Source organism: Eschrichtius robustus, chromosome 1, assembly GCF_028021215.1.
Source record: "Eschrichtius robustus isolate mEscRob2 chromosome 1, mEscRob2.pri, whole genome shotgun sequence".
Taxonomy (NCBI): domain Eukaryota; kingdom Metazoa; phylum Chordata; class Mammalia; order Artiodactyla; family Eschrichtiidae; genus Eschrichtius; species Eschrichtius robustus.
In genome coordinates, this window is record NC_090824.1 from 59,898,041 (window position 1) to 59,924,895 (window position 26,855).

General features: G+C 36.7%; 1 pseudogene; it reads left to right on the top strand.

The window, feature by feature from the left end:
* The first annotated feature begins 2,049 nt into the window (after nt 1–2,049).
* Nucleotides 2,050–2,538, top strand: LOC137756014 (transcription factor BTF3 pseudogene; annotated as a pseudogene).
* The last annotated feature ends 24,317 nt before the right edge of the window (nt 2,539–26,855 follow it).

The following is a 26,855-nucleotide window of genomic DNA, read 5'->3' on the forward strand; positions in this document are numbered from 1 at the left end:
GTTGACCCCTGTATCCACACAATTCCAGTGGTATTGATAGCACTCCTGCTTTCTGGCATAGCAAGAGGTATCAAGCTCATCTGGTACATTTCCTGCCCCAGACCTAGGATCAGCCATTTTTTTCAAGGAACCCTTCTTCCTTTTGTTGAGAAATGGCTTTCAGAGACTATGATCAGCACTGGGGATGCTCACTTCTACCAGACTGTAATTATTTCTATGCCCTCTCAGTAAATAAAGCTAGGAAATATGTGAATTTCAGAAAGAAAACTAAATCATGCATTCATATGGATATTTCCAATTTAAGTGAAAAATTAAATCATCAATTATTATATTTGTATTCCTTTGCTTTCACACTGAAAATCTTGGTTTTAATGACATTAACATGATTGCATATTTGCTTATGCATATACATAACATATACATATATAATGTATATTATGCATAAAATAGTTTCAAAGCAACAATACTAGTATTACTACTAACAATAGAACTAATAGTACTAACAAGAGAACTATCAATTGTGGGAATTCCCTCGTGGTCCAGTGGTTAGGACTCCAAGCCTTCACTTGCATGCTTTCACTTGCACAAGCTGTGTGGTCAAAAAAAAAAAAAAAAAAAAAAAAACTACGAATTGAAACTAAATATTTCATTGTGGTTCTTTTTGCTCTTTAGGCTATAACTCACCATGGAGCTACATTAAAAGTTTGAGTTTTAATGTCATTTGAAATAATTTTTTTTTTTCCTGTGTGGTTTGTACTATCAATTTTACATACTCCTAGGTTCATTTGTATCCATTTGTTTCAGATTTGTAGGAGTTTTTTTTCCTTTTTGATCCAAGTTTTTTAATTATATGAAATGTTCACATGGTTCCAAAATCAAAACTATAAAACAAGGTGCAGTCAGAGAAGCTTTTTAAACACTTTTTGTCCCTCCTTTTCACAATAAAGGTGTTTTTTAAGGTTATGAAATTGGACTGAATTGTTAAAGAGAACCTGATACCAGAGGGAGATTCAACAGAGTGCATTGTTAGTAACAGTTACAGGGGGGAAATTTCATGTTAATGAAATAAGCCTTATTCGAATCAGTAAACATATTATAGATCCAAAATAAATTTTACACAAAAGTAAATTTTCTTGTCTTCCTGGTGAGGTGCCGTTCCTGATCTTTTCAGCTAGGATCCAATCAACTATGGGGTGGGGGAGGGACTGGGGGGGACGGTGTGGACAGAGACACGGAAGTCTCTACTTCAACAAGAGGAAAACAAAAGAGCTTCCTGCAAATTGGAAAAAAAATTCCAAAATTTCCTATATACAAACAACAACTAAGTGGAAATACAGAAAAGGGAAAAATTCTTATTAAAAAGGATACCTGGGCTACCCTGGTGGTGCAGTGGCTGAGAATCTGCCTCCTAATGCAGGGGACACAGGTTCGAGCCCTGATCTGGAAAGATCCCACATGCCATGGGGCAACTGGGCCCGTGCGCCCCAACTGCTGAAGCCTGTGCACCTAGAGCCCGTTCTCCAAAACGAGAGAGAGGCCACCACAGTGAGAAGCCCGCGCACCGCAACGAAGAGTAGCCCCCTCTCACCGCAGCTAGAGAAAGACTGCATGCAGCAACAAAGACCCAATGCAGCCAAAAATAAATAAATTAAAAAAAAAAAAAAAAGGATACCTGCACACATACCCTGTGGCTAAACCTAATAAAAATGTGCAGGACCTGTATAAAAAAAAGCTATAAAATTTTACTAAAATAGATGACAGAATAAATGGAGAGGCATATTAGTTTCTGTTTAGACAGACTCAATATTCCAAAGTTGTTGATTATTCCTAAATTATAAAGTCAGTGCAATCACAATCAAATTACAACTTTGGGGGGAACTTGAAAAGTGACTCTAAAGTTTTCATTAAAAATAAATATATATTTTGGGAAATTTGGAAAAGCATAACTGGGGGCACCCCATGTGTGTCCCTAATCCCAGCTGGTCTGCCTGAGACCCCCTGAGCGCCAGACCTGGTCCCCCCACAGGGCCCCATTTCCACTCCATCAAGATGAAAGAAACTATCATGAACCAGAAGAAACTCACAAAACTGCAGGCACAAGTGCACATTGGTGGGAAAGGAACTGCTCACAGAAAGAAGTTGGTTCATAGAACAGCTACAACAGATGATTTAAGACAAACAAACAAACAAACAAACTTCTCCTTAGAGAACTTAAAGAAACTTAGGGGTAAACAACATCTCTGGTATTGAAAAGTTAATGTGATGCACATTAACAACCCTAAATTTCAAACATCTCTGGCGGCCAACACTTTCACTGTTATTGGCCATGCTGAAACAAAGCAGCTGACAGAAATGTTACCTGGCATCTTAAACCAGCTTGGTGCAGACAGTCTGACTAGTTTAAAACGACTGGCTGAAGCGCTGCCAAAATAATCTGTGGGTGGAAAAGCACTGCTTGCTACTAGAGAGGATGGTGATGATGAAATTCCAGATCTTACGGAGAATTTTGCTGAGGCGTTCAAGAATGAGACAAACTGAATTGAGTCAACTTCTGAAGATGAAACTTGAAGTTACTGGGTGCTGCTATTTTATATTAAGACTACTTTTTAAAACTTTGTCCCTGGGTCTGATAAAATATAGATTTCTAATATTTTAAAGCCCAAGCCCCTTGGACACTGCAGCTCTTTTCAGTTTTTGCTTATACGCCATTCATTCTTTGCAGCTAATTAAGCTGTAGAAGCCTGGTAATAAAGTTTGAAACAAAAGTTAATAAAGTTCTTCACTTAGTTTTTAAAAAATGCATAATTGGGGGAGGATTTAGCATAGATAAAAGATAGATATTAAAACCTACTATAAAATGACTTTAAGTAATACAATACAGCACTCAGTTGAATAGACTAGGGTCCATAAATAGATCCAGGAACACATGGTAATTTGCTATATGAGTGCATTTCAATATAGGGAAGACAAAGGTTATCCAATCAATTATACTGGGACAACTAACAGAAACTTGGGAAAAAAAGAAGTTGATCCCTACCTGTTTTTTTTAACAACTAAATAAATTTCAAATAAATTAAAAGTTAAATGTAATATATACAGTGGAATATTACTCACCCATAAAAAAGAATGAAATAATGCCATTTGCAGCAACATGGATGGACCTAGAGATTATCATACTAACTGAAGTAAGCCAGACAGAGAAAGACAAATATCATATGATATCGCTTACATGTGGAATCTAAAAAAAATGATACAGGGAGTTCCCTGGTTGCCTAGTGGTTAGGATTCCAGGCGTTCACTGCCGTGGCCTGGGTTCAATCCCTGGTTGGGGAACTGAGATCCCGCAAGCCACGTGGCATGGCCAAAAAAACCTAAAAAATAAAAAAATTTTAAAATAAAAAAACAATACAAATGAACTTATTTACAAAACAGAAATAGACCCACAGACATAGAAAACAAACTTATGGTTACCAAAGGTGGGAGGATAAATTAGGAGTTTGGGATTAAAATATACACACTACTATATATAAAACAGATAACCAACAAGGACTTACTGTATAGCACAGGGAACTATACTCAATATCTTGTAGTAACCTATAATAGAAGAGAATGTTAAAAAAGTATATATTTATATATATTGATAACTGAATCACTTTGCTGTACACCTGAAACTAACACAACATTGTAAATCAACTATATTTCAATAAAAATTTTAAAAAATTAAAAACAGAACTACCATATGAAAAAATATTAAATGTTAAAAAAAAATCCCCAAATTATAAATGTACTAGAAAATATGTTTCACTCTTTATTAAAGAAATACAAATCAGTACAAGATTTTTATTAATGAGATTGCCAAAAAAAAATATATAGTTGACAAAACTCAGAATTGATAAGGATATAAGAAGAAAAACAATGTCATATATAGTTGGTAGGAGTATAAATTTGTATAATTTTCCAATATGCTTCAAAGGTCTCATTGACCCATCAATTTTATGTATATGAATTTACTTAAGGCCAGTTTTGACACTGCCTGACAATAAAGGTGAGGCTCACGTAATAGTGGAGAAAACTTGTTTAATCATTAAGATGAATTAATTTGGGGTCACTAAATGACAGGCAAGCTGAGAAAGTGCCCTTTTTAAAAGACATTATAAAGTGATGAATCTTAACATGCTCAAAAAATATATTAAAAAAACTTAGTAAAAAACTTAAAACTTCTCTTGGTAGTGGGGGAAGGGAAAATAGGAACACATTTTATTAGCTAGATAATAAGTTCACAGGTGTTTGCTATGATTTTGGCTATTATTTTAAATGTCTACAACATCATTACATAGTAAAAGGTATTTTAACTGGATGAGAGACAGGGATTAAGTGAATTCTTCTTTTTGGATAAAATTACACACTGTACTGACTTTTTGATTATTTATTCCTTGTTTGCCATACTTGATTTGATAATATCTGAGAAGACATTTATTTTCAAAGTGAAGAAACTTTTAACAAGATATATGAAAATTCTGTGAACTTGGAGTCAACCAGAAAAAAATGCATAGTTATAGCCAAACCTACTACAAGCAAAAATTAAGTAGTAGCTGGCAATGAGGCTGCTGTGCACTTGTCACACAAACATATGCAGCTTATGGAACATTCTCTAGGAATACTTCTTATCATGAATGAGAATGCATATTCATACATCATTTAAATATTTTAAATTGGATTTTTCACTGATAGATTATAGATATATGTGTGTGTTTGCACACATGTGCACATATATATGTACGTATATAAACAAAATAAAATAATAGTGATTTGAACACTTGTATTTATAAAAGTTGATTCACTGAGGGGGAAAACATGTGTGATTCCATTACATGAATTAATGAACTAGAAGATGTATCTGAAGAAATTATCCATAATTCAGGATGGAGACACAGAGATGCAAAAGGTAGGTTCAAAAATACTGAGGAAAGACTGAGGTCTAACATACATTTAAGCTGAACACAAGGAGAAAAGGGAGAAAAGGACAGAAGGAATATTTGTAGAGATATTGTTTAGGAATGTAGGCCCCATGAAGGTAGAGATTTTGTCTGTTTTTTTCAATACCATATCCCTAAACCTAGAAGACAGCCTGATGTATAGTAAGTGATTAGTAAATGTATGTTAAATTCTACTGAATTCTATTTCCAGTAGTATGGGAAGGTAAACACCTAGGCCAACCATCCCACTGAAAGCCTTCAAAATGCCTGGGTAAAATATCAAATCTTAAAAGTATTTATGAGATCCCAAGGGACTTCTTGTTAAATGAGAGGCAGAAGATGAGATGAAAGAGTTTTTGCAGGGACAAATACCAAACAACTCAAACGTTACATCTGAGAAAGGAACCAAAGAAAAAGAAATGAGGTCCAGAAAAATACCCCTTAGGAGAAATAACCATTATATACATGATAGAGTTGATGGTTTGTTGGACCAGTAGAGTTGATGGACTGTTGGACCAGAAGAGGAAGAAGTCACCAGCACAGCACTTTCCATTTTAACTTAAAGATCAGGTGGCTTATACACACCACAAGAAATGTGAACATACGTTTATCAAAAGACATGAACAGTATGTTGTTAACAGCACTGTTCATACTGACCTCAAACTGTGTGGAAACCACACAAATGCCCATCAACAATAGAATGGATGCATAAATTATGGGATATTCATTCACGCAATGGAATAATACACAGCAATAAAAAAAGTACAGTTACAAGCAACAAAATTAACAAACATCACAAACCTAATATTGAACAAGTATAAAATAATCCATTTATATAAAATACAAAACAGGCAATAACCATTATCCTGATTTCTAACAATGTGTCATATTCATGGATTGGAAGACTCAGTATTTTGTAGGGACCAAATTGACCTATAGATTCAAAGCAATTCAAATAAAAATCCCAGCAAGTTTTTTGTGGATATTCAAAGACTGACTCTAAGATTTATGTGAAAATGTGGGTGGGCAGGAGAGTCAATTAAAACACGGTGGGATGGGCTTCCCTGGTGGTGCAGTGGTTGAGAATCCGCCTGCCAATGCAGGGGACACGGGTTCGAGCCCTGGTCTGGGAGGATCCCACATGCCGCGGAGCAACTGGGCCCGTGAGCCACAACTACTGAGCCTGCGCGTCTGGAGCCTGTGCTCCGCAACAAGAGAGGCCACGATAGTGAGAGGCCCGCGCACCGCGATGAAGAGTGGCCCCCACTTGCCACAACTAGAGAAAGCCCTCGCACAGAAACGAAGACCCAACACAGCCAAAAATTAATTAATTAATTAATTAATTTTTAAAAAAAAACACCGTGGGAGAATCTGCTCTACCTGATATGAAGTATTAATATGAAGCTATGGTATTAAGACAGTGGTACTGGCTCAAAGATAGAATCATAGACCAATGCATGAAGAACCTAGGGGCAGGATGGGAATAAAGACGCAGACCTACTGGAGAATGGACTTGAGGACACGGGGAGGGGGAAGGGTAAGCTGGGACAAAGTGAGAGAGTGGCATGGACATATATACACTACCAAATGTAAAACCGATAGCTAGTGGGAAGCAGCCGCATAGCACAGGGAGATCAGCTCGGTGCTTTGTGACCAGCTAGAAGGGTGGGATAGGGAGGGTGGGAGGGAGGGAGGGAGACGCAAGAGGGAAGAGATATGGGGATATATGTATATGTATAGCTGATTCACTTTGTTATAAAGCAGAAACTAACACACCATTGTAAAGCAATTATACTCCAATAAAGATGTTAAAAAGAATCATAGACCAATGAAATAGAATAGAGAGCCTAGAAAGAGAAACATGCATATATGGATATGTGATATAGGAGAAAGGTGGTACTGCAGAGCAGTGTGGAAGGCACGGATTTTTCAATAATTGAAGTTGGGCAATTTGACATTCACAACGAAAAAAGAAATGAGACTTAACCCCCAACTCACACCATACACAAGAACCAATTCCAGGAAAATGATACAATTATATGTGAAAAGTAAGATAATAAAGTATTAGAAAGTTAAAATAGGAGACTATCGGTCAGCTCTACCCACCACCAGAGCCTCCCATCGAGCCTCTTAGATAGCCTCAACCACCAGAGGGCAGACAGCAGAAGCAAGAAAAACTACAATCCTGCAGCCTGTGGACCAAAAACCACAGTTACAGACAGATAGACAAGATGAAAAGGCAGAGGGCTATGTACCAGATGAAGGAACAAGAAAAAAACCCAGAAAAACAACTAAATGAAGTGGAGATAGGCAACCTTCCAGAAAAAGAATTCAGAATAATGATCGTGAAGATGATCCAGGACCTCGGAATAAGAATGGAGGCAAAGATTGAGAAGATGCAAGAAATGATTAACAAAGACCTAGAAGAATTAAAGAACAAACAAACAGAGATGACCAATACAATAACTGAAGTGAAAACTACACTAGAAGGAATCAATAGCAGAATAACTGAGGCAGAAGAACGGATAAGTGACCTGGAAGACAGAATGGTGGAATTCACTGCTGCGGAACACACTAAAGAAAAAAGAATGAAAAGAAATGAAGACAGCCTAAGAGACCTCTGGGACAACATTAAACGCAACAACATTCGCAATATAGGGGTCCCAGAAGGAGAAGAGAGAGAGAAAGGACCAGAGAAAATATTTGAAGAGATTATAGTCGAAAACTTCCCTAACATGGGAAAGGAAATAGCCACCCAAGTCCAGGAAGCGCAGAGAGTCCCATACAGAATAAACCCAAGGAGAAACACACCGAGACACATAGTAATCAAATTGGCAAACATTAAAGACAAAGAAAAATTATTGAAAGCAGCAAGGGAAAAACGACAAATAACATACAAGGGAACTCCCATAAGGTTAACAGCTGATTTCTCAGCAGAAACTCTGCAAGCCAGAAGGGAGTGGCATGATATACTTAAAGTGATGAAAGGGAAGAACCTACAACCAAGATTACTCTACCCGGCAAGGATCTCATTTAGATTTGATGGAGAAATCAAAAGCTTTACAGACAAGCAAAAGCTAAGAGAATTCAGCACCACCAAACCAGCTCTACAACAAATGCTAAAGGAACTTCTCTAAGTGTGAAACACAAGAGAAGAAAAGGACCTATAAAAACAAACCCAAAACAATTAAGAAAATGGTAATAGGAACATACATATCGATAATTACCTTAAACGTGAATGGATTAAATGCCCCAACCAAAAGACATAGACTGGCTGAATGGATACAAAAACAAGACCCATATATATGCTGTCTACAAGGGACCCACTTTAGACCTAGGGACACATACAGACTGAAAGTGAGGGGATGGAAAAAGATATTCCATGCAAATGGAAATCAAAAGAAAGCTGGAATAGCAATACTCATATCACATAAAATAGACTTTAAAATAAAGAATGTTACAAGAGACAAGGAAGGACACTACATAATGATCCAGGGATCAATCCAAGAAGAAGATATAACAATTATAAATATATATGCACCCAACATAGGAGCACCTCAATACATAAGGCAACTGCTAATAGCTATAAAAGAGGAAATCGACAGTAACACAATAATAGTGGGGGACTTTAACACCTCACTTACACCAATGGACAGATCATCCAAAATGAAAATAAATAAGGAAACAGAAGCTTTAAATGACACAATAGACCAGATAGATTTAATTGATATATATAGGACATTCCATCCAAAAACAGCAGATTACACGTTCTTCTCAAGTGCGCACGGAACATTCTCCAGGATAGATCACATCTTGGGTCACAAATCAAGCCTCAGTAAATTTAAGAAAATTGAAATCATATCAAGCATCTTTTCTGACCACAACGCTATGAGATTAGAAATGAATTACAGGGGAAAAAACGTAAAAAAGACAAACACATGGAGGCTAAACAATATGTTACTAAATAACCAAGAGATCACTGAAGAAATCAAAGAGGAAATAAAAAAATACCTAGAGACAAATGACAATGAAAACACGATGACCCAAAACCTATGGGATGCAGCAAAAGCAGTTCTAAGAGGGAAGTTTATAGCTATACAAGCCTACCTAAAGAAACAAGAAAAATCTCAAGTAAACAATCTAACCTTACACCTAAAGAAACTAGAGAAAGGATAACAAACAAAACCCAAAGTTAGCAGAAGGAAAGAAATCATAAAGATCAGAGCAGAAATAAATGAAATAGAAACAAAGAAAACAATAGCAAAGATCAATAAAACTAAAAGCTGGTTCTTTGAGAAGATAAACAAAATTGATAAGCCATTAGCCAGACTCATCAAGAAAAAGAGGGAGAGGACTCAAATCAATAAAATCAGGAATGAAAAAGGAGAAGTTACAACAGACACCGCAGAATTACAAAGCATCCTAAGAGACTACTACAAGCAACTTTATGCCAATAAAAAGGACAACCTGGAAGAAATGGACAAATTTTTAGAAAGGTATAACCTTCCAAGGCTGAACCAGGAAGAAACAGAAAATATGAACAGACCAATCACAAGTAATGAAATTGAAACTGTGATTAAAAATCTTCCAACAAACAAAAGTCCAGGACCAGATGGCTTCACAGGTGAATTCTATCAAACATTTAGAGAAGAGCTAACACCCATCCTTCTCAAACTCTTCCAAAAGATTGCAGAGGAAGGAACACTCCCAAACTCATTCTATGAGGCCACCATCACCCTGATACCAAAACCAGACAAAGGCACTACAAAAATAGAAAATTACAGACCAATATCACTGATGAATATAGATGCAAAAATCCTCAACAAAATACTAGCAAACAGAATCCAACAACACATTAAAAGGATCATACACCACGATCAAGTGGGATTTATCCCAGGGATGCAAGGATTCTTCAATATACGCAAATCAATCAATGTGATACACCATATTAACAAAGTGAAGAATAAAAACCATATGATCATCTCAATAGATGCAGAAAAAGCTTCTGACAAAATTCAACACCCATTTCTGATAAAAACTCTCCAGAAAGTGGGCATAGAGGGAACCTACCTCAACATAATAAAGGCCATATATGACAAACCCACAGCAAACATCATTCTCAATGGTGAAAAACTGAAAGCATTTCCTCTAAGATCAGGAACGAGACAAGGATGTCCACTCTCACCACTATTATTCAACATAGTTCTGGAAGTCCTAGCCACGGCAATCAGAGAAGAAAAAGAAATAAAAGGAATACAAATTGGAAAAGAAGTAAAACTGTCACTGTTTGCAGATGACATGATACTATACATAAAGAATCCTAAAACTGCCACCAGAAAACTGCTAGAGCTAATTAATGAATATGGTAAAGTTGCAGGATACAAAATGAATGCACAGAAATCTCTTGCATTCCTATACACTAATGATGAAAAATCTGAAAGAGAAATTATGGAAACACTCCCATTTACCATTGCAACAAAAAGAATAAAATACCTAGGAATAAACCTACCTAGGGAGACAAAAGACCTGTATGCAGAAAACTATAAGACACTGATGAAAGAAATTAAAGATGATACCAACAGATGGAGAGATATACCATGTTCTTGGATTGGAAGAATCAACATTGTGAAAATGAGTATACTACCCAAAGCAATCTAAAGATTCAATGCAATCCCTATCAAATTACCAATGGCATTTTTTACGGAACTAGAACAAATCATCTTAAAATTTGTATGGAGACACAAAAGACCGCAAATAGCCAAAGCAGTCTTGAGGGAAAAAAACGGAGCTGGAGGAATCAGACTCCCTGACTTCAGACTATACTACAAAGCTACAGTAATCAAGACAATATGGTACTGGCACAAAAACAGAAACATAGATCAATGGAACAAGATAGAAAGCCCAGAGATTAACCCACACACCTATGGTCAACTAATCTATGACAAAGGAGGCAAAGATATACAATGGAGAAAAGACAGTCTCTTCAATAAGTGGTGCTGGGAAAACTGGACAGCTACATGTAAAAGAATGAAATTAGAATACGCCCTAACACCATACACAAAAATAAACTCAAGATGGATTAGAGACCTAAATATAAGACTGGACACTATAAAACTCTTAGAGGAAAACATACGAAGAACACTCTTTGACATAAATCACAGCAAGATCTTTTTGGATCCACCTCCTAGAGTAATGGAAATAAAAACAAAAATAAACAAGTGGGACCTAATGAAACTTCAAAGCTTTTGCACAGCAAAGGAAACCATAAACAAGACGAAAAGACAACCCTCAGAATGGGAGAAAATATTTGCAAATGAATCAACGGACAAAGGATTGATCTCCAAAATATATAAACAGCTCATTCAGCTCAATATTAAAGAAACAAACACCCCAATCCAAAAATGGGCAGAAGACCTAAATAGACATTTCTCCAAAGAAGACATACAGACGGCCACGAAGCACATGAAAAGATGCTCAACATCACTAATTATTAGAGAAATGCAAATCAAAACTACAATGAGGTATCACCTCACTCCTGTTAGAATGGGCATCATCAGAAAATCTACAAACAACAAATGCTGGAGAGGGTGTGGAGAAAAGGGAACCCTCTTGCACTGTTGGTGGGAATGTAAATTGATACAGCCACTATGGAGAACAATATGGAGGTTCCTTAAAAAACGAAAAATAGAATTACCATATGACCCAGCAATCCCACTACTGGGCATATACCCAGAGAAAACCGTAATTCAAAAAGACACATGCACCCGAATGTTCATTGCAGCACTATTTACAATAGCCAGGTCATGGAAGCAACCTAAATGCCCATCAACAGACGAATGGATAAAGAAGAGGTGGTACATATATACAATGGAATATTACTCAGCCATAAAAAGGAACGAAATTGAGTCATTTGTTGAGACGTGGATGGATCTAGAGACTGTCATACAGAGTGAAGTAAGTCAGAAAGAGAAAAACAAATATCGTATATTAATGCATGTATGTGGAACCTAGAAAAATGGTACAGATGAGCCAGTTTGCAGGGCAGAAGTTGAGACACAGATGTAGAGAATGGACATATGGACACCAAGGGGGGAAAACTGCGGTGGGGTGGGGATGGTGGTGTGCTGAATTGGGCGATTGGGATTGACATGTATACACTGATGTGTATAAAATTGATGCCTAATAAGAACCTGCAGTATAAAAAAACAAACAAAACAACTAATACTAAACTTTCATTGGGTTGTTTGCATGGAAATATGTTAATATAAATGTTTCAGACATTACATGAAATTTCTAAAAATCTTATATTTGTATTTGTATGGAAATATGTATGGAAATATGTTAATATAAATGTTTCAGACATTAAAAAAAAATAGGAGACTATCTTCTTGATCTTGAAATAGGGAGATACATTTTAAACAGGACACATAAAGTATTAACCAGAAAAATTGATAAACTGAACATTATAATCAAGAAATTCTTAATACCATTTAAAAAGTGAAAATCCCAGCTACAAGGTGGGAGATGTTTGCAATGCATTCAGTTGTTCCTTGGTATCCCCAGGGGATTGGTTCCAGGACTCCTTTCAAATACCAAAATCCACAGAAATGCAAGTTCTTTATACAAAATCGTGTAGTATTTGTATATAACCTACACATATCCTCTGGTATACTTTAAATCATCTCTAGATTACTTATAATACCTAATACAATGTAAATAGTTGTAAATACAATGTAAATAGTTTTAAATACAATGTAAATGCTATGTAAGTAGTTGTCAGCATGTGGCAAATTCAAGTTTTGCTTTTTGGATCTTTCTGGAAATTTTTTCCCCAAATATATTCTATCAGTGTTTGGTTGAATCCATGGATACAGAACCTGTGAATATGGAGCGCCAACTGTATACTCAACGAAGGATTCACTTCCAGAGTATATACAGAACTTGTAAAATCAAGAAGAGAAAGTCCCTGAAGAGGATATCCAAAAGGTTTTAAAAAAATAGGAAAACATACTCAACCGCAACAGCCATCTAGAAAATGTAAATTAAAACCACAATGAGATACCACTACGCACCAACCACAATGGCTAAAGTTAGAAGACTGACAATACCAAATGTTAGCAGGTATATGGAGCAATGGGAACTTTTATATACTGCTCGTGATACAATGACTTCAAAGAACTGTTAGGTGTTACCTACTAAAGTGTGTGCTCTGTGTGTGTGTGTGTGTGTGTGTGCACATGTATTTGTGTATAACTTACAACCTAGCAATTTCATTCCTAAGTATATATCTGTGCACATGTTTACCAAAAGACAAGAAAGTTCTATAGCAGAATTATTTGTAAAACCCCCAAATTGAAAAGGATCTCAATATCCACATACTGGTGACAGTTATCTACAGTGACATACAAGAATATGAATGAGTCACAGGAACATAATGTTGGGCAAAAGAAGTCAAACACAAAAAAATACATACATTATGATTTCATTTATGTGAAGATTAAAAAACAGGAGAAAAAATAATAATGTTTAGGATGCATTCGTCACTTTTAAGACGATGAAGGAAATCAAGAAAGCAATTACCAGAAAGTCAAAATAGTGGTGTTAAAAGATAAACTGAGGAACATCAAAATTTTGAAGAGTGTATTTGAGCAAACATTGATTCCAATAAGGGCAACGCCAAACTGAAAATGGTTTGGTGCGCTCCTGTCAGGAGTTAGGGGAAAGGCTTTTTTTATAGAGCAGATAGGAAACAAAGCATGGAAATTATTTGATTGGCTATAGCTTAAGCAGTTGCCTTATTTGGGAAAGCCTAGTTGGCTGTTTGTGATTGGTTATTCTTAGATTTCAATTTCTTCCCTCAATGCATTTATGGGACTCTGCCTGAGGTTTCAGTTTGCTTTCTTAGGCTGACAAGAATTAGGGCCACTCAGTCTAATGACTTCTTTGATTACTTGAACAGTGGTTACTTCTGAGGGTGGGAGAGGGAGGGAGAAATCATTGGAAGGGGATATGAGAGGGGCTTCTTGGGTCCTGGCAATGTTGTAGTTCACCTGGGTGATTGCATAGGTGTTAGCACTGTGATAATTCATTAAGTTGAATATGGTCTGTTTTGTATACAAAACAGACCATATTCTGTGTGCTCTTCACAATGAAAGAGTAATCTATTTATCCATGTATGAGTCAGGTAGCTAGGAATAAGTCTTACGAAAGATGAATAAGACCTTTTTGGGAAAGGCATTAAAGGAAATTTGAATAAATGGAGATAAGCCAATTTCATAGTTTGGAATACTCAATATTGTAAAGGTGTCGATGCTTCTCAAATGAATCTGTAGCAGTGCTGTCCAATAGAAACATAATGTGAACTGCAATTGTAATCAAATTTAATTTTGTTAATTAGCCACATTAACAAAAAGAGACAGGTAAAATTAATTTTAATAATGTATTTTACTTAATCCAATATATCCAAAATATTATTTTAAAATGTAATCAATATGAAAATTATTAATGAAATATTTTATTCTTTTTGTCATATAAAGTCTTTGGAATCTGGTGTGTATCTCACGCTTACAGCACATCTCAATTCAGACTAGTCACTACCTCAAGTGCTCAACAACCACATGGACAGCATAGATCTACCTAGACAATGCAATCTGAATCAAAGTCCCAACAGATTATCTTGTGGCATTTAACAAGCTGAGCTTAAAATTATATGGCAGTTCAAAAGCCAAAAATAGCCAAGTACCTACTGTAAAAGAAGATGCAGATGTTTCCCTACCAGATATCATTTATTAAAAAGATTAAGTAATTAAATCGGTGTAGTACTGGTTACAGACATAGACAAATATACTCAGGGAACTGAATAGAGCCCACAAACAGACCCAACTGAAAAGGTCTTTCAATAAATGGTGCTGGGGTAACTGATAATCCATTTGTTTAAAAAAAGAAAAAAAGGAAAGAAACTGGATTCCTTATACCATACTTAAAATTCAAACTTAAGGATTTAAACACTTAAATGTGAAATGCAAATATATAAAGCTCTGAGAATGAAGTATAGGCAAGTATGTACACAAATTCAGGGCAGGAAAGGATTTCTTAAGATGTAAATGATTTATAGCTTTGACTGTGTTAAAATTAAGAACTTCTGGGAGAAAATATTTGTGATGAACATAGCCAACAAAGGACTAGTGTCTGGAATATATATGGAACTCCTACTACAAAAGACAAACAAACAAACATACAACCCAATAGAAAAAGGGGCAAGAAATAGGCACTTCACAGAAGTTCAAATTGCCAAGCAAAAGCATATGAAAATATGCTTGAATGCTTTACAAGATACTAATAAAAAAGTAAAAAGCAGAGTAACAGGAACATCCATGCATTGATGGTTGAAATGTAAATGGATACAATCACATTGGAAATCAGTTTGGTGCTATCTAGTAAAGGGGAACATATCTAATAACCTAACAATGTCACTCCTAGGTTACTTACCCTAGAGAAACTCTTGCATCTATGCAGCAAGAGATGTACAATATTTTTTGTAACAGCCACAAACTGGAAAGAACTCAAAGGATCATCACCATAAATAAAAAGAATAAATTATTTTTATGTAATGGAACACTATACAGCAATGGAAAGGATTAACTACAACAGATGATTCTTAGGAACATAATTAAATGAAAGAAGCAAGTATAGTATGGTTTCACTTATATAAAATCCAAAGTCAGGCAAAATTAAGTGATATTTTATCTTTTTAAAAAATTATTTATTTATTTATTTATTTTTGGCTGTGTTGGGTCTGTTGCTGTGCACGGGGTTTCTCTAGTTGCAGTGAGCAGGGGCTACTCTTCGTTGTGGTGTGCGGGCTTCTCATTGTCATGGTTTCTCTTGTTGCGGAGCACGGGCTCTAGGCGCACAGGCTTCAGTAGTTGTGGCACATGGGCTCAGTAGTTGTGGCTTGTGGAGTCTAGAGCTCAGGCTCAGTAGTTGTGGTGCACGGGCTTAGTTGCTCTGCAGCATGTGGGATCTTCCCGGACCAGGGCTCGAACCCACGTCCCCTGCATTGGCAGGTGTCTTCTTAACCACTGCGCCACCAAGGAAGCCCTGATATTTTAAAGATACATTTTTAGGGATGCCATGCATAGGTTTTATAAATTTTATTTATTTTAAAAATAAATTTATTTATTTTATTATTTTATTTAATTTATTTATTTTGGCTGTGTTGGGTCTTCGTTGCTGCGCGCGTGCTTTTTCTCTAGTTGCGGCAAGCGGGGGCTACTCTTCGTTGTGGTGCGTGGGCTTCTCATTGCGGTGGCTTCTCTTGTTGCGGAGCACGGGCTCTAGGCGCGTGGGCTTCAGTAGTTGTGGCTCGTGGGCTCTAGAGCACAGGCTCAGTAATTGTGGCGCACGGGCTTAGTTGCTCCACAGCATGAGGGATCTTCCTGGACCAGGGCTTGAACCCGTGTCCCCTGCACTGGCAGGCAGATTCTTAACCACTGCACCACCAGGGAAGCCCACAGGTTTTAAAATTATAAAGAAAAGCAATGATTATCACAAGTCAGAATAATGACACTCCTTGGGTGGAGTACCCAATAAAAAAAGGATGGACATACAAAATGTTGCTAAATCATGGTCGATGTTCTGTATCTTAATTCATGTGGTGGTGACATGGATGCTCACCGTATTCACACTTCCGTAGTTATATTTCACAGTGTATTAACATAAAATAAAAATATCATATTAAATTTTAAAAACCTGGATAAAGTGAGTGATAAAGAGTATCTCAGAGTGTTGGTTTGTTTAGTGGACAGTTTTTCATGGTGTAATAATCTAAAGCAACAAATGCAAGGAAAAACTGTGAACGTTTTAGTGCATATGAAAAGATTACGCCTGTAAAAATGAAGTCTGCATTTGGAATGAAGAGTTGACTTTCCTCTAGGGTCATTTAAAACTGTTAGTTCATTTAACATGTGAAGGAAATCACACTGCTGAGAAACTACAAGAAAATGATAAAAATTACAGCATGTGAATTTATATTAAAGGAATATCATCATCAGTCATCTTTCTTCTTTCAGAAAGTTCTTTCAGAATTTCCCAGATTAGAGTAAAAGAAACCAGCAGGTCAAAAATTCTTTCAATATTTAACACTTTTCTTCTCACCAGAAGGATACACTTACTTAACAGTTGCATGAAAACCACACACTGTAATATTGCGTTGGCCAGTAATATTACAAAAAGTTCATTTGTGTTTTTCCGTAACATCTTATGGAAAAACCCGAATGAACTTTTTGGCCAAGCCAATATATTTTTAGCTTTTTTTTCTTTTAAAACTCTGTCTCTTCATTTATAACATTTGTTGGTAAGATAGGAAGAAATTACCAGGGAATAAATTGCTGTTGGGTGAACCTATCACACACATTTTGTCCCAAAACTGATAACTTTTAATTTTAATGGATAAATGTTAAAAAGGAAACTTTTTGCTCTGGGCTCATCCTATGTTCCATTTGGGGGCATTTTTTTTTCTATTCTACAGATAGGAGGTATTTTGGAGAATAAATTTAAGCAGCACTGGCTATAGAATGTAGGTTGTTAAGATCTTTCACTTGACACACTATATTCCTACTCTAGTACATTCTTTTACCTCTTCTTGATAAATAAAAACTACAGTAACAGAAAAAGGGGGTAACTAGAAGAAAAAGTTTTTTATTGAAGAACATAAAAATTTACATTTTACAGCCTAATCTAAAACCTATCTTAAAAACTTCTAATAGCTTTACATTTAAATGAGAAAATAATTCCACAGTCAAATCAATTTAGAACACAAAATTAATCTGAGTTGCTACAGAATTTCTCAAGGTCTTTAATATGCTGATATACATTATAAATCTCTAAGGAAGGGATACAGAGCTGTAATCTCCTAAACTTATTTAACCAGACCTTTTTAGTTTTTAAAACTTAGGCTACTTTGAAAAATCATGTAGTATATAAACTCCATAGGCTGTTTGGACATTCTGGACCACCTACACTATAACCTCAAACATTTCCAAACCAAAACCAACCAAATATGTTCTATTAATTGTCCCTGAAACACTGTGCGTTGCTAACATACGTTTTCCTGACTCCCTCAGAGCCAATGAATATTTGATTTGTTAAAAAAAAAAAAAAAATATATATATATATATATATATATGGTCTTTGCACTGGCAATTGGAGCCATTTGACCTTGCATACCTTGGCTGGAAACATAAAATGCCATTTCCAGGTTTAGCTCATATCCTTAGGATTCCTAAGTTTTCCACATTCTGAAGATATATACAGATCTTCCTTGGCTTACAACAAGGTTACATCCTGATAAACCCATTGTAAGTTGAAAATATCATAAGCCAAAAATGCATTTAATACAGCTAACCTATGAAACATCATAGCTTAGCATCACCTACCTTACACGTGCTCAGAACACTTACATTAGCCTACAGTTGGACCAACTCCTCTAACACAAAGTTTATTTTATAATAAAGTATTGAATATCTCATATAATTTATTGAATACTGTACTGAAATTGAAAAACAGAATGGTTGTATGGGTATAGAATGGTTGTAAGTATATCTGCTGTTTACCCTCATGATCTCAAGTCTGACAGGGAGCTGTGGCTTGGGCCACTGCCCAGCATCACGAGAGTATCCTACCACATATTATTAGCCTGGGAAATTATCAAAATTTAAAGTACAGTTTGGAAGTAAAAATTCAAAGTACAGTTTCTACTGAATACTACATACTGCTTTCCCACCACTGTAAAGTCAAAAAATCATTAAATTGAACCTCGTAAGTCAGGGACCACCTGTACACCTTTTTTTTTTTCTTGTACCACCTATCTCCCAGTTAATTTCTTCCAAAAGGAAAAAAAATCTTAGACTTTTCCAAAAATTGCTCAGCATACAATAATATTTCTCATTGTAAGTACTTTTGTTCATTAAATGAACACTGTTATCACCTCAAAGGAAACTGATTCCATGATGTAACAATTAGAGTCTTAATTTTGCTAAGTATTCTTGTGGGAAGATTGTGAAAAATCTGTAGAAGCTAAACCACAGTGCATTGTAAACGTTTGAATCTTGACTATTCTCTAGGAAGCAGTGAGGTCTATGTGAATGCACTCCATTTCCAGCACCAGGTGTTGAACAGATGCTCAATAAATGTAGAGTGAAAGACTATCATCAGTCCTAAGAGAGTAAAAGAAATCAGCTTAAAGTTCTTCTCTTAGTAATGGAAGGCAAGGACTACCACTCAATCTCTAATGCCCCAAATGTCTTCCCTTTACTTAATAAATAAGCTTTCAGGGACTTCCCTGACTTTCCAGTGGTTGGGACTCCACGCTCCCAATGCAGGAGGCACAGGTTTGATCCCTGGTCGGGGAACTAGGATCCTGTATGCCGCATGGCATGGCCATAAATAAATAAAGAGATAAAGAGATAAATAAAGAAACAGGCTTTCAATAAATGTTTCCTAAATTGAATAACTCAAAAGACAAACTGAGATTGTTAACATTGATATGTTGAGAGACTAACTTGTTTGGGTTGATTTAGAAGTAGTAATGGACTTCCCTAGTGGCACAGTGGTTAAGAATCTGTCTGCCAATGCAGGGGACATGGGTTTGATCCCTGCTCCGGGAAGATCCCCCATGCCTCGGAGCAACTAAGCCCATGCGCCACAACTACTGAGCATGCGCTCTAGAGCCCGCGAGCCACAACTACTGAAGCCCATGCACTCTAGGGCCCACATGCCGCAACTACTGAGTCCACGTGCTGCAACTACTAAGCCCATGTGCTGAAACTACTGAAGCCCAACACAGCCAAAAAAAAAATAATAATAAAAGTAGTAATAATCTATAAGCATCGTTGAGATGGTCTTAAGTATAACAAAGGTACAGAAAAGTGCACAAGTCATAAGTATACAGTTCAGTGGATTCCCACAAATATAACCATTACCCAGGTGAAGAAAGAACTTTACCAGCAACTTAGAAGTTTCCTTCAAGCCACCTTTCAATCTTTAACCTCTCCATTCTCCCCGAAGGCAGTACTATCTTGATTTCTAACTCCATAATTTCTAAAACCATAGATTAGTTTTTGAAATTTCTGTCAATGGGATATTGGGTTGGCCAAAAAGTTCGTTCGGTTTTCCTGTAAGATGTTACAGAAAAACTTGAACAAACTTTTTTGTCCAACTCAATATGATATGTATTTTTACCTGGCTTCTTTTGCTCAGTGTTGTAGTTGTAGGAGGTATCATGTCGATGATGTAGCTGTGGTTCATTTATTTTAATTGCTGAACAGCATTCCATGGTATGAATATGCCACTATTTGTTTATTCCACTGTTGAGTGAATTTGGGTTTTTACAGATTGAGCCATCTATAAATAACACTGCTAGAGACATTATGTACATCTCTTGGTGAAGAGTGCATACTTTTCTATTGGATTTATACCTAGTGATAAAATCCTTGGATATAGGATATGCAGAAAAATGTACTTCAGCAGATATTGCCAGTTTTCTAAGGTGGTTTTACAAATTTAATTTCTCACCAGCAATATACGAAATTTCTCTTTGCTCCATAACCTTACCAACAATTGGCATTGTCACTCTTTAATTTTAGCTGTTGTGGTGAGCATCTATTTCTGGACTCTATTTCATTGGTCTGTTTGTTTGACTATACTTGCACTATTATCACAGTCTTAGTTACTTTAGTTTATAAAATAAGTCTTCACTTTGTTCTTCTTCAAGGATTTAGTTCTTTACCCTTTCTATTTCCATATACATTTTAGAGACACTTGTCAATTCTTCTACACCCCACCTCTCCGTTCCCACACACACTTGTGGAATCTATACTGGAATTGTACTGAATCTATAGATCAACTGGATGGAAATTGACATTTTTATAATAGTCTTTTAATGATTGGATCTGGTACATTCTTTCACTTAATTCTTCTAAAATTTCTCTCAATAATCTTTTATAGTTTTCTGTGTAGTTTTCTTTTTTTTTACTGTCCAATTTTCCTACCATTTATTTTTTCTTCTTGCCTTATTGCACTAGAGTTGTCTATTCGACAAAATATTGAATAAAGGCAGAGAGAATGATTATCCTGTTTTGTTCCTAATCTCAAGGGGAAAGTGCTCAACATTTTACCATTGTGTATCATTTTTATACATTGTTGGATTTGATCTTTCAATAGTTCAAGGTTTTACATTTATGTTTGTGAGTGAATTGCACTGTAATTTTCCCTTTCTTCTAATATCCTTGTGTCATATTGCTATCAGGGTTATATAGGTCTCATTAAATGGGCTAAGAAGTGTTCCCTCTTCTTCTGCTCTCTGGAAGAGTTTGTGTAAAATTGATAGAATTCACTGATGAAATGATTGGGGCCTGGAATTGTTTCCTCTGCTCCTTGTTTCCTCCTCCCCTAGGGGGGAAAGTTTCGAATTACCTTCAAAGGAGCAAAAATAAGGCCATCATTTGACTTCTCAACAGAAACAATGACTACCGAAGACAATAAAACAATGTCTTCACAGTACAGAAAGAAAATACCCACCAACCTAGACTTCTACACTGAGCGAATAAATCCTTCAAAAATGAAGATGAAATAAAGGAATTTTAGGATAAATAAAAACAGAGAACTCATCACCAGAAGACCCACATTAAAGGAAATACTAAAGAATGTTTAGGCAGAAGGAAAATGATCCCGGATAAAAACTTGAAGGTGCAGGAAGGTATAAAAAGCAATGGAAAATGTAAATGAATACTGAAAGTATGAATCCATAACAATGTGTTGTGAGGCTTAAAACATATATAGACAAACTATATGAAAAAATTAGCATATAAATGGAGTAAAATTTTCTAAGGGTCTTACATCATGCATGGATGCATGCTGTAAGTTCTAGGAAAACCTCTTAAGAAACAGTAAAAGAATGTACCAAGTTAATAGAGGGGGATAATAAAATATTAATAATTATTCATTCAGTTCAAAAGAAGTCAAGAAAAGAAAGAAAAAGAAACATAAGAATAGGCAAGAAAAATAGAAGGCAATTAGTAAAATAGTAAGATTTAAATCTAAATATGTCAACAATTAAACTTAGACAGATTACTCCAAATAAAAGACAAAGGCTATCATATTGGCTTTAAAAAAATATCTTGCTTATAAAACACATCTTTAATATAAGGATCATGGAAAGCTTGAAAGTAAAAGTGTGGAAAAGAAATTATGCCAACACTACCCCAAAAAAAGCTGGAGTAGCTATACCAATATCAGGTAAAGTAGATTTTAAGACAAAAATATTGTTAGAAATAGAGACGTGAAAATTCTGAAAGGGTCAATTCACAAAGAAGATGAAGCAATTTTAAATTTATATGCACTACAACAGCCTCAAAAATACATAAAATAAAACTGAAAGGAGAAAGACAAATCCATGAACTTAGTGGGAAATTATAACATGCCTCTTGTAACTGATAGTCAATAAAGAAGCAATAAGGATATAAAAGATTTAAGCAATACAACCAATAAAAAGGACCTAATTGACATAAACTGCAAATACCTACAGAATCAATACTTCGTTCAAGGCCATATATAATAGTTACCAAACTAATCATATGCAAGGCCTAACATAATAGCAATTCTCAACAAAATTCTCAACAATTGAAATTATACAGAATATGCTCTTTAATGACAGTGGAATTAAACTACAAATCAGGGGACTTCCCCAGTGGTCCAGTGGTTAAGACTCTGCATTTCCACTGCAGGGGGCATGGGTCTGATCCCTGGTCAGGGAACTAAAGATCCCACAGGCCATGCAGTACGGCCATAAATAAATAAATAAACTACAAATCAATAATAAAAAGGTAACTAGAAAATTCCCATACATTTGGAATTTGTATTTGGTTTTTCAAAAGTTTTCCCATGCTCAAGTGGTTTTATTTATCCCACTTGAGGTTCAAGACTATGGCCTTATTGTGTTTCTTCAGTTGTGCAAGATCCTCAGCCATTATTCACTGACCATCTCTGATCTATTGTTAAATTTGGCCACTGAATTCTTAATTTCAAAAAGTGTTTCTCAGTTCTAGAATTTCCATTTGGCTCTTTTTTAAAACTAGTTTTCCATTCTCTGTTTAAATTCTATTCCTTGTATATATTAAACAGTTATTTTTAAAAAGTCCAGGATTGATAACACCATTATCAGGATTCCCTTTGGCTCTGTCATCTTTGTATCTGTTGTCTTTTGACAAGGTCTTATCTCCTTTTATTCTTAGTTATGTTTGATCATATACGAAAAATTGCATATAATCTTGAAACACTGGTGATGTCATCTTCATACAAAATTTAACTTTGCTCCTGCAAATCCCAGATAACAATCCAATAGGTTCATTCAGTCCCTTTGAAGACTGGTCTATTTCTGGTTCATCTTATTCCTAGAGTATAGCACTTTGGGGTTCCAACCCAAAGCCTGGGGTGTGGGAGGCTTAAAAGGGCTCCCCTTTTTAATGGCCGTTGAACTCAAAATTTTGTCTGCCTGGCACCTTGATTCTGTACAAAGATCTGTTTTCAGCATCTTGGCAGCCTCTTCCATAACAGGATCTAGGGGAAAAATAACCCCAAACACCAGGCACCTCTTTGGGTTTCCTCCTTTCTCTGATTTTGGCCCTATAATTCTATAGTACCTTAATGGTTCTCTGAAGGCTTCAGATTTTCCAATCTATACTTCTATACACACACACACACACACACACACATCACAGCTTTTCTAGTTCTCAGTGGGAAGATTGGTCCAATTTAACTACCTTAACTGGAAGTGATACATATCTCCAACTCGCTTCAATCATCTTACCCCCATCACTCTCCTGAAACTGCTTTTTTTTAAAAAAATTATGTTATTCAAGTATAGTTGATTTAGGGACTTCCCTGGTGGTGCAGTGGTTAAGAATCCGCTTGCCAATGAAGGGGACACGGGTTCAATCCCTGGTCCAGGAAGATCCCACATGCCGCGAAGCAACTAAACCCATGGGCCACAACTAATGAGCCTGTGTGCCACAACTGCTGAAGCCTGCGTGCCTAGAGCCCATGCTCCACAACAAGAGAAGCCACTGCAATGAGTAGCCCGCGCACCGCAATGAAGAGTAGCCCCTGCTCGCTACAACTAGAGAAAGTCCACGCACAGCAATGAAGACCCAATACAGCCAAAAATAAATAATAAAAATTTTAAAAAATTGTTAAGTACAGTTGATCTACAACATTGTGTTAATTTTTGCTGTTCAGCAAAGTGATTCAGTTATACGTATATATACCTTTGCATATTCTTTTCCATTATAGTTTATCACAAGACATTGAATATAGTTCCCTGTGCTATACAGTAGGACCTTGTTGTTTATGAAACTGTTCTTCTGAAGGTCACTAATGACCTATGCTGCTAAATTCAGTGGTTCTTACTCTTCATTTTCATTAACCCATCAGCATCACTTCACATTATACTGCTTCCTCCTTGAAACACTTCCTTCCCTTCCCTTCAAAAACACCACTCTCGGGCTTCCCTGGTGGCGCAGTGGTTGAGAGTCTGCCTGCCAATGCAGGGGACACGGGTTCGAGCCCTGGTCTGGGAAGATCCCGCATGCCGCGTAGCAACTGGGCCCGTGAGCCACAATTACTGAGCGTGCACGTCTGGAGCCTGTGCTCCGCAACGAGAGAGGCCGCGATAGTGAGAGGCCCGCGCACCGCGATGAAGAGTGGCCCCCGCTTGCCTCAACTAGAGAGGGCCCTGGCGCAGAAACGAAGACCCAACACAGCCATAAATAATATAAAGAGAATTCTCTTTAAGAAAAAAAAACCAAAAAAACACCACTCTGTTCTATTTCCTTATTTCTCTGGCTTCTGCTCTTTTGCTGGTTCCTCTTCAGCTCCTCATCCTCTTAAAAGCAGAAGTGCCCAGGGCTGTCATTACAACTCTTCTCTATACTTAACGCATTCGTGATCTTACCATTGATACACTTAGAACTCTCAAATTTACATTTCCAGTAAAGTGCCTCCTGAAACCAAATGATATGTCTAGCTTCTTTAACTTCACATCTTCACTTGGATGTCTAATAGGAATCTCAAACTAAGCTCCTGACCCACTCACCTTCACTATCGTCAAACCTGTTTGTTCATCCTGGTCTTTCCCATTTCAGCTAATGGCAATTCACTTCTAGCTGCTCAGGTAAAATCTTTAGTCATCCCTGACTTCTCACACCACATAGTCCACCAGAAAATTCCTTGGGGACTATCTTAAAAATATATCCAGAATCTGATAACCACTTCTATTGCTACCACCCCGGCCTAAGTTACTACATTTTGCCTAATTATTGCAATAGCTCCTTAACTATTTGTTCCTGCCCTTGGTCCCATTTAGTCTTTCCTCAGCACAGCCCAGAATAGTATTGTTAAATTCTATCATTTAACTCCCCTGTTCAAAACCCTCTAATGGGGACTTCTCTGGTGGCACAGTGGATAGGAGTTTGTCTGCCAATGCAGGGGACACGGGTTTGATCCCTAGTCCAGGAGGATCCCGCATGCCGCGGAGCAACTAAGCCTGTGCACAACTACTGAGCCTGCGCTCTAGAGCCTGTGAGCAACAACTACTGAAGCCCATGCAGCTAGAGCCCGTGCTCCACAATAAGAGAAGCCACTGCAATTAGAAGCCCGTGCACCGCAAAGAAGACTAGCCCCCCCCCCACCACCGCTCACCACAACTAGAGAAAGCCCACACGCAGCAGTGAAGATCCAACGCAGCCAAATATAAATAAAATTAAAATAACAAAAAACAAAAAAACCCTCTAATGACTTGCCATAAATAAAAGCTAAAGGACTTAAAATTGCCTGTAAGGCCCTGTACTAGCTGGGCCTATTATCTCTCTTAACTACTGTACTTTTCTCTCTGCTTACTCTGCTCCAGCCACATCTCCTTGGCTCCAGCCAATGGCTCAGTTCATTGTTTCAAAGCATTATCTGGATGTGATGGAAGAGGCAGCGTTAAGTTGGAAAGACAATCAGAGATCAAATCACACAAACCACATTAATGGCCCATCACAATTTATTCATGATATTGCCTATAATGCACAAGGCCCTATCCTAGGTATGTGAATTACAGCAATGGGATTAAAAAAAAAAATCACTCTCATGAAGCTTGAATTCTAGTGGGAAGTACACAATAAATCAAAGTACAATATAACTACATAATGCTGTGTTATGAAAGCAAATAAAGCAAGGAAAGGGGACAGTGAGGGGAAGTGTTATAAATTTAAATAGGGTACTGAAATGGCAACGGGAAGCAGAGTTGTAGGCGTCTGAGTATCATGCCACGTGAGAAAAGAATAGTCTAAGAAATTTTCAGATACTTGAGGTTTATTTTTGCCAAGCTGCAATCTTCCCCACTGACTTCTTAGAGAAAGAAAGTCCAACCATGTAAATGGGCTACAGGTTTTCTGGGCTAAGCACTTTAATGGCAGTATCTCAAGGGAAACTAGTTAAGACTTTTATTCAATGATTTCAAAAAAGATTTTTTAAAAATTCATGTTAAGAAATTAAACCCCAAAACATTTTGGTGACTTGTTATTTTGAGGGCATTGGCCCACATTACTATGCCATGTAATCACTTTGTTAATTCATTAGTTTACAAACTCATTCAATTGCTGCTTTAGTGGGTTTTGCTTGGCCCAAATTACTAGAGTATTCATGTGTATAGTTAAGAGGTCTAGACAGTGCAGACAAGCCCTAGCCTGGATACAGCTCATTGAAGATCATACTATTTTCTAATTTCTGTGGTCACACCAACCTTGGAATCTCGGAGCAAATGAAGTGTTTCCTAAGCAG